Source organism: Pristiophorus japonicus, chromosome 2 (genome assembly GCF_044704955.1).
Source record: "Pristiophorus japonicus isolate sPriJap1 chromosome 2, sPriJap1.hap1, whole genome shotgun sequence".
In the NCBI taxonomy this organism is placed as follows: domain Eukaryota; kingdom Metazoa; phylum Chordata; class Chondrichthyes; family Pristiophoridae; genus Pristiophorus; species Pristiophorus japonicus.
The window spans coordinates 106,014,763-106,028,015 of record NC_091978.1 but is presented as its reverse complement, the minus strand read 5'-3'; positions in this window follow the sequence as shown (position 1 = coordinate 106,028,015).

Here is a 13,253-nt window from a genome sequence, read left to right as displayed (position 1 = left end):
GAGGCTGGAAGCCTCTTTTTTAACCTCCATTTTGTTTTTAACTGCATGTGGATGGCTTTTACACACTTCGTAAAACCCGGTAGTTACAGCGAGGTGAGGACTGCTGGATGCAGAAGGTAAGTGCCTTGATATCTACCTCTTGGATCCAACCTAACCCACGCCCCGTATTTGGAGACCCGCTCATAAGACCTCCAATTGCTCCCCTAGAGTTCCCCCCCCTCCCACCCCCACCGATGATGCTGAGGCCAACCACGATCCTCTGGTGGCCAGCCACGATCTTCCCTTCACCACCCTGATCATCCAGCCCCGATCCTCTCTCCCTAACCCCGATCGTCTGCCCAACGCCCACCCCCCTCCCCACCCCACCCCAACCGATCCTTTTAACAACCGGCTCGATTACCGATCCCTGGCCAACCTCCCCCCCAACCTCGGTACTGTTAATGGCCCAATCTGAACCCTGGCCGATCCCCCTCCCCGTTCCTTTTAATGGCCAAATCCCCGATCCCTAATCGACCCCCCTCCCCCCCACCCCGATCCTTTTAACAGCCTGGCCCGATCCCCGATCCCTGGCTGACCTCCCCCCCACCCTGATTCTTTTAATGGCCTGGCCCGATCCCTGTCTGACGCCCGCCCCCTCCCACTCGATCTTTTTAACAGTCTAGCCCGATACTTGGCCGATCTCCCCCCACCCCGATATTTTTAATGGCCCGAACCCTGGCCAACCCCCCTCACCCCTCCCCCCGGTTCCTTTTAATGGCTGAGCCCAATTACTGATCCCTGGTCGACATTCTCCCCCCCCCCCCTGTCCTCACGCCACCCCCTGATCCAATACTTTTAACGGCCCAACCCGATCCCTGGCCAATGCTAACCCCGTTCCTTTTAACGGCCTAATGGCCTGATCCTTGATCACTGGCTGACACCGAACCCCACCGTCCCTGTTCATTTAACAGGCCGATCCTTCCCTTCCTCCTCTGTGCACAAGCCTGTGCCTCTTAATCTGGCTGGCTGTGGCTGGGAAACCGAGGCCTAGCATGCAAATCAGGCCCTGCCATTAAAGTTGGCAAGGCCTGCAGGAAACCTGACCTCCCAGGATCCCCAACCGCCTGAGAGCCCCCATCCCCAATCTGCCCTCCACCTTAAAATCCAGCCCAATGAATCTGCGATTAATTCAAGTGCAGATGGGGTGAGAAATGGAAATATCAGGCTGGGTCAACAAAGGGAATATTTTCCAAAGCCAACCAGAAGGCGCACATTGACAAGGCAACATGCAACAGACTTTTCCCTGCATCTACTAATTATGGGAATGCTTGATGCTAACACTAGCTAACACTAGAAAAAATTCTAGTAGCAATCATTGACATCACCTCTTTAAATAATTTAAATCACAGAGTATTTCTTTCCATCTCTCACTACAAGATAGCAATATCCCACATGTGAGAACACAGTCATGCTCCTCAACAATTACCCCCTCTGGGTGAGCATGAAATTAATTAATTTATAATTGGAGTATAATGGAAAATTATTGCCACTGAATGAATTCAAAAACAATGAAATAACAACTTGCATTTATATCGCTCCTTTAATGTGGTAAAACGTCCCAAGGCGCTTCACAATCAGACAATACTTCCTCAGATAATGGAGCTGTCTATACCCGCATGCAGCAAGATCTGGACGACATTCAGGCTTGGGGTGATGAGTGACAAGTAACATTCACACCGCACAAATGCCAAGCAATGACTATCTTCAACAAGAGAGCATCTAACCACTGCCCCATGACATTCAACGGCATTACCATCAGCAAATCCTCGACCATCAACATCCTGGGGGTCACCATTGACCAGAAACTTAACTGGACCAGCCACATAAATACTGTGGCTACAAGAGCAGGTCAGAGGCTGGGTATTCTGCAGCAAGTGTCTCATCCCCTGACTCCCCAAAGCCTTTACACCATTGACAAGATACAAATCAGGAGTGTGATGGAATAGTCTCCACTTGTCTGGCTGAGTGCAGCTCCAACAACACTCAAGAAGCTAGACACCATCCAGGACGAAGCAACCCGCTTGATTGGCACCCCATCCAACACCTTAAACATTCACTCCCTCCATCACTGGCACACCGTGGCTGCAGTGCATATCATCTAAAGATGCAAAGCACCAACTCGCCAAGGCTTCTTCGACAGCACCTCCCAAACCCGCGACCTCTACCACCTAGAAGAGCAAGGGCAGCAGGCGCATGGGCACACCATCACCTCCAAGTTCCCCTCCAAATCACACACCATCTTGACTTGGATATATCGTCATTCCTTCATCGTCGCTGGGTCAAAATCCTGGAACTCCCGCCCTAACAGTACTAGGGGAGTAACTTCACCACACAGACTGCAGTAACGCCCGCATCCCATGAACACATTTTTAAAAATTGACACTGAGCCAAAAAGGAAGATATTAAAATGTGTGACTGAAAGATTGGTCAAAGTGGTAGCTTTTAAGGAGTGTCTTAAAGGAGGAGAGAGAGAGACAGAGAGATTTAGCGAGGGAATTCTGGAGCTGAGAACCTAGACAGCTGAGGGGACAACTGCCAATGGTGGAGCGAAAGGAGTGAGATGCTCAAGAAGTCAGAGTTGGAAGAACGCAGAGTTCTCGGAGGATTATAAGGCTAGAGAAGGTTACAGAGATAGAAAGGGTCGAGACCATGGAGGGATTTGAACACAAAGATGAGAATTTTTAAATCGAGGCTTTAGTGGGCCACGAGACTATATTGGACTGAATTTTCGCCACCATTCTGCGTTGTTCTTTGGCCTACACTATTTTTTTGGAGCAGACTAAAATATGCACGTTTCGCCAAAGTTTCTGCACCATTCTAAAGTACTTACGTCCGATCTTTTTAGTTTTCGATTTTTTGATGTCGCTGAAGGGCGGAAACATGGAAACATAAAAAATAGGTGCAGGAGTAGGCCATTCGAGCCTGCACCACCATTCATTATGATCATGGCTGATCATTCACCTCAGTACCCCTTTCCTGCTTTCTCTCCATACCCCTTGATCCCTTTAGCCGTAAGGGCCACGCCTAACTCCCTCTTGAATATATCCAATGAACTGGCATCAACGACTCTCTGCGGCAGGGAATTCCCCAGGTTAACAACTCTCTGAGTGAAGAAGTTTCTTCTCATCTCAGTCCTAAATGGCCTACCCCTTATCCTAAGACTATGTCCCCTGGTTCTGAACTTCCCCAACATCGGGAACATTCTTCCCGCATCTAACCTGTCCCGTCCCATCAGGATCTTATACGTTTCTATGAGATCCCTTCTCATCCGTCTAAACTCCAGTGTATAAAGGCCCAGTTGATCCAGTCTCTCCTCATATGTCAGTCCAGCCATCCCTGGAATCAGTCTGGTGAACCTTCGCTGCACTCCCTCAATAGCAAGAACGTCCTTCCTCAGATTAGGAGACCAAAACTGAACACAATATTCCAGGTGAGGCCTCACCAAGGCGCTGTACAATTGCAGTAAGACCTCCCTGCTCCTATACTCAAATCCCCTAGCTATGAAGGCCAACATGCCATTTGCCTTCTTCACCGCCTGCTGTACCTGCATGCCAACTTTCAATGACTGACCTCCCCTTTCCCTAATCTGTCGCCATTCAGATAATATTCTGCCTTCGTGTTTTTGCCACCAAAGTGGATAACCTTACATTTATCCACATTATACTGCATCTGCCATGCATTTGCCCACTCACCTAACCTGTCCAAATCACCCTGCAGCCTCTTAGCATCCTCCTCACAGCTCACACCGCCACCCAGTTTAGTGTCATCTGCAAACTTGGAGATATTACAATCAATTCCTTCATCCAAATCATTAATGTATATTGTGAAGAGCTGGGGTCCCAGCACTGAGCCCTGCGGTACTCCACTAGTCACTGCCTCCCATTCCGAAAAAGACCCGTTTATCCCGACTCTCTGCTTCCTGTCTGCCAACCAGTTCTCTATCCACGCCAGTACATTACCCCCAATACCATGTGCTTTAATTTTGCACATCAACCTCTTGTGTGGGACCTTGTCAAAAGCCTTTTGAAAGTCCAAATACACCACATCCACTGGTTCTCCCTTGTCCACTCTACTAGTTACATCCTCAAAAAATTCCAGAAGATTTGTCAAGCATGATTTCCCCTTCATGAATCATGCTGACTTGGACCGATCCTGTCACTGCTTTCCAAATGCGTTGCTATTTCATCTTTAATAATTGATTCCAAGGTTTTCCCCACAACTGATGTCAGGCTAACTGGTCTATAATTGCCCCTTTTCTCTCGCCCTCCTTTTTTAAAAAGTGTTACATTAGCTACCCTCCAGTCCATAGGAACTGATCCAGAGTTGATAGACTGTTGGAAAATGTCACAGTTTAGGTCATCAAAGGGATATGTTTCTGTCTGTTGCAACAGTGCAGAAGAGATGTGCACTTTAGGTTTCCTGGAGCACCACATCCACTGGTTCTCCCTTGTCCACACTACTAGTTACATCCTCAAAAAATTCTAGAAGATTGGTCAAGCATGATTTCCCTTTCATAACTCCATGCTGACTTGGTGTGCCATTTTTGGCCATTTAAGTGAGTTTGACCAAGTAGGATTTTTTCAAAAACGGCACAGTACACCGTTCTGAAAAACCTTACCTACACTTAAGAAAATTGGCCCAGAGAAGAGAAAATAAGCACAAAGAAGACGCCATTGTTTTAGCAGTGCTGAAAACACGGCACCGGGGCAGGGGGCCCGGGGGCAGGGGACCGTTTCGGCCCGGGATAGGAGCGGCACCGACACCTGAGGTGGGGGCCTTTCATCCCGGGATTGCAGCGACACCGGCAGGGGACGGGGGGCCTTTTGGGCAACATTTCTCGACCCATCGTTCATCGGCTCCTGGTTTCATATATTGAGATTTCAGTCTGTTGTTCCAAGTCTCACTTAGTGACCTATTTTACAAAGGGGAAATGCTTTATTTGTGCCTCAGCCCTTCAGTGTGTCCCTCGTTACCCTGCCAACTTAAGTTTTTTAGCGCAGACCATAAGCTCCACCGCAGAGCTTATTAAGGAAAATCTGTGCCACTCCAAAATGAAAGGTTATGCCGGCGAAACTTGGATTTTTTTTTTGGCGCAGTCGGGCCACTAAAAAATCAGACGTACATCTACAATTGCGCCAAAAAAGTCCATGTGTAATTTTGGGCCCAATATACCGTGATATGACCTCAGTACTAATCAACAAAAAAGCCATTGTTGAATTGTAAAGGTTACTGCACAGGTGAAATATGTTTCATAGGCTAAAGGACACCTTCTTAGATTTTCATCTTTTATGAAGGAACTTTATTAGCGTTGAAGCAAAGGAACATGCGATAACAGCAGACATTACTAAAGGATAGTAAAAGTTGGGCAGAAACTGAGTAAAACCAAAAGCTGGGTCTCAAATCACCCGTATACTTGTAAGATTCCAAAATTCATGGAAACCCCCCAGTATTTGGACTCACTGAAAAGGAAATTCGATTTGGGACTATTAAGCAGAAAGTTTGGGATCCTAAATTGCATATGGATGAAATCTACGAGTTTTAACCAAGTTTGGGATTTTAAAAGGTGCATGTTGGGTCTGTGAGGAAAAGGCTGCAAGACCGGGGGTGTGCCCAACCTCTGTAAAGCCAGTTTGGATATTGGAGCTATCAAGCTGTCTGGGGATATTGGTGCTAATCAAATTGTCTGGGGAACTGTTTACCCTCAAACCTGCCCCCTAAAAGATATTAACATTTCAACAATCGACCTAAGGAAGTACAGTTTCAGTCCAAGCACAGAACCCATCCAACATATGCATAATGCTAATCACCTTTACGACCTGTATAGAAAGCTCAGACCCAGGCAGACAACTCAACACCAGAAACTAACTTTAACAATTGTGACTCGAAACAAAAGATAATTTCAACAATTGACACATTTTTAATCAAGTTACCATTAACGAACCCACCAAAATTAACGAGCCCGCCAAAACTTAAACAAAGAACCGGGCTTGATTTGACACGTAGATTAGGAGACCTCTCAAAGTTTAATTGAGGCCCTGTGTTGCATTAAGTAGGTCATCACAGGTTACGACAGATCATCACAGCCAAGACAAAAGAAGTCAGTTTTCAGTGACCCCAGACATCATCGGACACATCGCGGCAACAAGAGCCTCACGAAACTATTAACAAACCATTACCAACAACCAGCTTGGTAATATTGAGCCACCACGACCAACAGATTTTGACCAGAACCAACTCGGAAGAAAACCAGAGATTCAAAAGTTTTCCACTCTACAATCTGTTCCTGACCTACAAACGGGTAAAACTTTACCTAAAGTAACCAAAACCAGACCTCTGCAAGAGAAAAGTGGATACTTACCCCATAGATCCAAAACGCACCCTACCACATCAGCAGTCACATCCCAACTGGAGAAAATGCAGCAAGAAGTCCTCTACTATGTTCGGGGTACGGCAAGCAGAACCTACAAAACCCAGTGAACCCCGAAACCGCGAAATAGCCCTAACTGTCAAAGGAAGGATGGGTGAGCATTATCCCTCTTGCCCTAGAGTCTAACTTAGCTAGAGATAGGGAGTGGGAGGTGGGAGGTGTTCTTCTGCTGTATCTCTTCTTGTGTGTGTGTATTAAAGTGTTCACTATTTTGAGATTGTAAGATTTTGCTTTCTTGAATAAAATCAAAGTTTCTTGCACCAAAACCAGTTGTCTGCTGCACTTTGTCACCTCCTTAAATAAATCCAAAGTCTAGAATCGAGGGAGTGGGAGCAATTCAAACCGCTCAGAAGGTCAGAAGTGAACCTGACCCCCACGCCACCCCCTGCATACTTTAACAATAGCATGAAGCAGACCTTTCTCTTGGGGATTACTTTGACATTGCTGGTGTGTTTCATTGTCTGAGCACATGGCAGACTAACAGGGATTCACAGAAGAGACTTTAAATTTAAAGGACGCATCTGGGATCAGTAAACCTATAAGTACTCCTATAAATTCAGTAATCAAAAGATGGATGTTGTTTTAGTGACAATTTTATCAGCAAAAATAAAACAAATTAGAACTTTTCTATTATATCCTGGTATCTTACATAGTTCAACGTACAGAAAATCTACGGACAGTTGCATATCGTGAAATGTCTTACTCATTAATTAGTTTTTATTCCAGAAAATAGGTTTACAGTAAATATGTTACCCAACCTTCATGTCATACACCTTTTTGTTTTTATCAGCCAGGAGACACATGGAAACCCATCATCATCATCATCATCATAGGCAGTCCCTCGGAATCAAGGAACACTTGCTTCCACTCCTGAAGTGAGTTCTTTGGTTGCTGAACAGCCCAACACGAGAGCCACAGACTCTGTCACAGGTGGGACAGATAGTCGTTGAGGGAAGGGGTGGGTGGGATTGGTTTGCCGCACGCTCTTTCCGCTGCCTGCGCTTGATTTCTGCATGCTCTCTCCGCTGCCTGCGCTTAACTTCTGCACGCTCTCTCCGCTGCCTGCGCTTGGTTTCTGCATGCTCTCTCCGCTGCATGCGCTTAATTTCTGCACGCTCTCTCCGCTGCCTGCGCTTGGTTTCTGCATGCTCTCTCCGCTGCATGCGCTTAATTTCTGCACGCTCTCTCCGCTGCCTGCGCTTAATTTCTGCACGCTCTCTCCGCTGCCTGCGCTTAATTTCTGCACGCTCTCTCCGCTGCCTGCGCTTAATTTCTGCATGCTCTCTCCGCTGCCTGCGCTTGGTTTCTGCATGCTCTCTCCGCTGCCTGCGCTTAATTTCTGCACGCTCTCTCCGCTGCCTGCGCTTGGTTTCTGCATGCTCTCTCCGCTGCCTGCGCTTAATTTCTGCACGCTCTCTCCGCTGCCTGCGCTTGGTTTCTGCACGCTCTCTCCGCTGCCTGCGCTTGGTTTCTGCATGCTCTCGGTGTTGAGACTCGAGGTGCTCAGTATCCTCCTGGATACACTTCCTCCACTGAGGGCGGTCTTTGGCCAGGGACTCCCAGGTGTCAGTGGGGATGTCACACTTTATCAGGGAGGCTTTGAGGGTGTCCTTGTAACGTTTCCGCTGCCCACCTTTGGTTAGTTTGCCGTCACCACGTTTTTAAATCTCCAAGTCAAGTGCTGAGAATTATATACCCTCCTTTAGGATCTCTGTTTGCCCAATACAGAGTGCACACTATCTGTCTGTATGGAAACATTTCACTTACCTAGATCCAGACAGCTTAGGCACAGGTTGTCAGAGCTAAGACAGAAGCCGGCCTCGTATCCATCATCATCATCTTCGGGAGTCCCTCGAAATCGAGGAAGACTTGCACCCACTCTAAAAGTGAGTTCTCAGGTAATTGTACAGTCCAATACAGGAATTACAGTCTCTGTCACAGGTGGGGCAGACAGTGGTTGAAGGAAAGGGTGGGCGGGGAGTCTGGTTTGCCGCACGCTCCTTCCGCTGTCGGCGCTTGGTTTCTGCATGCTCTCGGCGACGAGACTCGAGGAGCTCAATGCCCTCCCGGATGCTCTTCCTCCACTTAGGGTGGTCTTTGGCCAGGGATTCCCAGGTGGGGATGTTGCACTTTATCAAGGAGGCTTTGAGGGTGTCCTTGAAACGTTTCCACTGCCCACCTGCGGCTCATTTGCCATGTAAGAGTTCTGAGTAGAGCTTGCTTTGGGAGTCTCGTGTCGGGCATGCGGACGATGTGGCCCTCCCAACGGAGCTGGTCGAGTGTGGTCAGTGCTTCGATGCTGGGGATGTTGGCTTGATCGAGAACACTGATGTTGGTGCGTCTATCCTCCCAGGGAATTTGCAGGATCTTGCGGAGGCAGCACTGGTAGTACCTCTCCCGCGCTTTGCGGTGTCTACTGTATATGGTCCATGTCTCTGAGCCACACAGGAGGGTGGGTATCACTACTGCCCTGTAGACCATAAGCTTGGTGCCAGATTTGAGGGCCTGGTCTTCAAACACTTTCTTCCTCAGGTAACTGAACGCTGCGCTGGTACACTGGAGGTGGTGTTGGACCTCACCATCAATGTCTCCCCTTGCTGATAGTAGGGTCCCGAGGTATGGAAAATGGTCCACGTTGTCCAATGCCACGCCGTTAATTTTGATGACTGGGGAGCAGTGCTGTATGGCGGGGTCATGGAGTGGAGGACCTTTGTCTTACAGATGTTTAGTGTAAGGCCCATGCTTTCGTACGCGTTGGTGAAGATATTGCTGATGGCTTGGAGTTCGGCCTCTGAATGTGCGCAGACGCAAGTGCCATCCGCGTACTATAGTTTGACGACAGAGGATGGCACGACCTTGGATCTAGCATGGAGGTGACAAAGGTTGAACAGGTTCCCATTGGTTCTATAGTTTAGTTCCACTCCAGCGGGGAGCTTGTTGAGAATAAGATGGAGCATTGTAGCAAGGAAGATCGAGAAGAGCGTTGGCGCGATGATGCTGCCCTGCTTGACCCAGTCCGGATGTGGATTGGATCTGGTGGATCCATTGGTCAGGCTTGTATGTCGTCATGGAAAAGGCGGAGGATGGTGACAAACTTTTGGGGCAGCCGAAACAGAGGAGGATGCTCCATAGTCCCTCGTGGTTGACAGTGTCAAAGGCCTTTGTGAGGTCAAAGAAGGCCATGTACAAGGGTTGGTGCTGTTCCCTGCATTTCTCTTGTATTTGTCGCACGGTGAAGATCATGTCCATTGTACCTCTTTGTGGATGGAATCTGCATTGTGACTGGGAGGAGCTCTTCAGCCACAGGGAGAAGTCGATTGAAGAGGATTCTAATGATGACTTGCCCAGTGACCAACAGCAGGGAGATTCATCTGTAGTTGCCACAGTTGGATTTGTCCCCTTTTTTGAAGGTGGCCATGATTTCGGCATCTCTGAGATATCCCGCATGTTCTCCTCCTTCCAGATAAGAGAGATGAGGTTGTGCATTTGTGCCAATAGTGCTTCTCCGCCATACTTTAGTGCTTCGGCTTGGATTCCTTCTGCTCCTGATGCCTTGTTGTTGTTAAGCTGATGGATGGCCTTTTCTACCTCATGCAGGACTGGGGTTTTACTGAAGTGGTGGCAGGTAGCATGCTGCGGGATGGAGTCGAGGACACTCATAACAAAGGCAGAGTCTCAATTAAGGAGATACTTGAAGTGCTCCTTCCAACACGCCCTGAATGCTTCGGTGTCCTTAATGAGTGTCTCCCCGTTCTTGGCCAGCAGTGGGGTGGGGCCTTGGATGCTTGGGCCATAGGTGGACATCATCATCATAGGCAGTCCCTCGAAATCGAGGAAGACTTGCTTCCACTCTAAAAGTGAGTTCTCAGGTGACTGTACAGTCCGATACGGAAACTACGGTCTCTGTCTCAGGTGGGATAGACAATCGTTGTAGGAAAGGGTGGATGGGGAGTCTGGTTTACCGCACGCTCCTTCCGCTGCCTGCGCTTGTTTTCTGCATGCTCTCGGTGATGAAACTCGGGTGCTCAACGCCCTCCCGGATGCTCAGGGCAATAGCTGCGGTGCCGTATGGGCCCTCTACCCTTTCCCCTTTAGCCAGAGTGCTCAGAACAGTTTTCAGGACGCGGTCCTGGGTCTGAACCATTTTCAGGTCCAGGAGCAATGCTACCCCTGCCCTCCCTGTTGTCACGATCCTGCCCCTAACTGCTGCAATTGGGCCTGGGTTGTACGGATCCCAGAACTTGCCTGTGCGAGCACCCTGCTTGGCCAACATGTCAGCCTGCTGGTTTCCCTTGCTACGGGGTTCTGTGGTTGAATGTGCCTTTACTTTGTGGATATAGACCTTCCCTTCCTCCCCCATGGCCGCCATGATCTTTTCCAGCAAAGGCTTAATTGCCAGGGGTCTCCTGTCAGCAGAAGTGTACCCGCGACGAGACCAGATAGCCAGGTATTCCGTATACGACTTGCACGTGAACATCCTATCCGAGCAAATCGTGTACCAGGTAGGGAATTCCTCGGGGTGTGTGACCACATACATCACCGTTGACAGTTCAGCATGCTGGGCGTTCATGGTGCTGGGGAGTTTAATCACCAGGGCAATGTCTGACTCTGGTCATAGACTCTGCATCCTGTGAGTTGCTCACCAGCAGATACAGTGCTTGAACCATCTACATAGATGTTTCAGCCCGTGGGGTGTAACCCGGCCTGAAAGCCTATGTTAACTTCCCATACCCCTTCAACGGAACACCGGTGGGCTGTCCCTGGATAGATCATGTTGGCCGCGAACTTTGGCTCGCAGAGACCTTTTACCTTAAGGTCCATCTGGGAGAGAAGTAGGGTCCAACGAGCAATATGGGCACTGCTCACTGTCCCGTCTTTGATTCTCCCATCCAGGAGCATCTGGGTGGGCGTGTGATAGTTGAGGAGTGTGATAGGGGATCTCCCTGTGAAGATCAGTGATCTTTTCACAGCCCAGTGAGTGGCTAGGAGGTGCCTCTCATAGTTGGAGTATCCCTTCTCCATGTCCGTGAGTATCGTGGAGGAGTAAACCACCGGTCTCAGCTGGCCATGCAGCTCCTGGAGCAGCACTGCGCTCAGACTGTCCCCGCTGGCTGCCACCTCTACGACAAACTCCTTCCCCCCATTAATAGCCCCTAGGGCCGGCGCAGTCTGCAGATCTTTCTTGAGTTTGATGAATACTGCCTCGCAACCCTCATCCCAATCCCACTCCACTCCCTTGTGTAGGAGTCGGAGCAGAGGGGCTGCTGTGGCTGCATAATCCTCAATGAAATCTCTGCAGTACCCGGTTAGTCCTAGAAAAGATCTCATTCCCATCACTGTGTTGGGGGCGGGTAACTCCTGCACTGCCTCCTTTCTAGCCTTGTCAATGGCCCTTTCTCCAGCGCGCACAGTCAGCCCCAGGAATTTTACTTCCTGCTGGCCGATCTGTGCCTTCTTAGGGTTGACTTTGAAGCTTTCCTCCCTCAGCAGTTCCAGCAGTTCAGCCAGCAGTGGGCCATGCTCCTCCCCCTCATCGGTGAACAGGAGCAGATCATCCACATACTGGATCAACTGCCAGGGCCTGCTGAAGCCCTTCAAACAATTAGCCATGCATTGATGAAAAATGCTAGGGCTGTTGTGGAAGCCCTGAGGGAGACAGTTCCAGGTGTATTGCTGGCCTTTGAATGTGAAGGCAATCTTGTACTGGTCCTCCCTCTGTAAAGGGATGGACCAGAACCCGTTGGAAATATCCAGCACCATGAAGGTGGTCGCGGAGGCTGGGATACTTCCAATGAGGTCGGCGACGGCTGCAACCGTGGGTGCACAGGCTGGGATGTTACGGTTAAGCACCCGGTAGTCCACCGTGGCCCTCCAGGAGTTGTCCGGTTTCTTAACCGGCCACAACAGAGAGTTTACATGGGTGGCTATCAGTCTCAATACCCCCTGCTTAACTAAAGAACCCAGGGCCATCTCCATATCTGCCTCCGCCTCCCTGGGGAAATTGTACTGCTTTTGCGGTCGGGTCATGGGGTCCCCATCCACACTAACCTCGACCCTGTTTACCCTTCCACAGTCGTGTTTGTGGGTGGTGAATGCTGCAAGGTGTGCCCGCATATACTCTTGGTATTCCATCGGAGTGTTACTGACCAGCAGTTCGAGGTCATAACCCTCCTTTGGCTTCAAGGTGCACACAGTCACCTTGCCCCGTTTTTCTGGGATAACTGCTACCTCACTTTCCTTGCCGGTACATACTGCCCCCAAAGAGAGTGGTTCCTAAGATCCACTAGAATCCTGTGGCCTATGATGAAATCAGCCCCCAAGATCCCTTTTCCTTCATTAGGACACAGGTGCACTTTGTGTGGAGTGCCCCCAAATGAATGGAAAGTGGGATGGAGAACGAGCCAGCCTGCTCGTTGCCTGTGAACCCCACTAAGCTGTATGGGACCCTGTTCGACAGAGGTGGGGTGGCGGGGTTATCTGCATAGACGAGGGTGCTTGATGCTCTGATGTCCAGCAGATAAGTCCTCTTCACCTTCTCCACCTCCATCTAAACACACGGTCTCTTCCATGCATCATACTCGAGGGGGCACAGGTCGATAAGCTGCGCCGGTTCTAGTTACTGTCCTGGGTGGGATGGGGCAGATGGGGTTACAGTACCGGTGGTGGTGGCTACCTTCCCTGGGCCATCTAATACACTTCGGAGCGCAGCCACGAATGTTTCAAACGTAAGGGGAGATGTCGGTTTCTCAGTCCCGGCCTTTTGGGAAGGGGCTGGAGAATTCTTCCC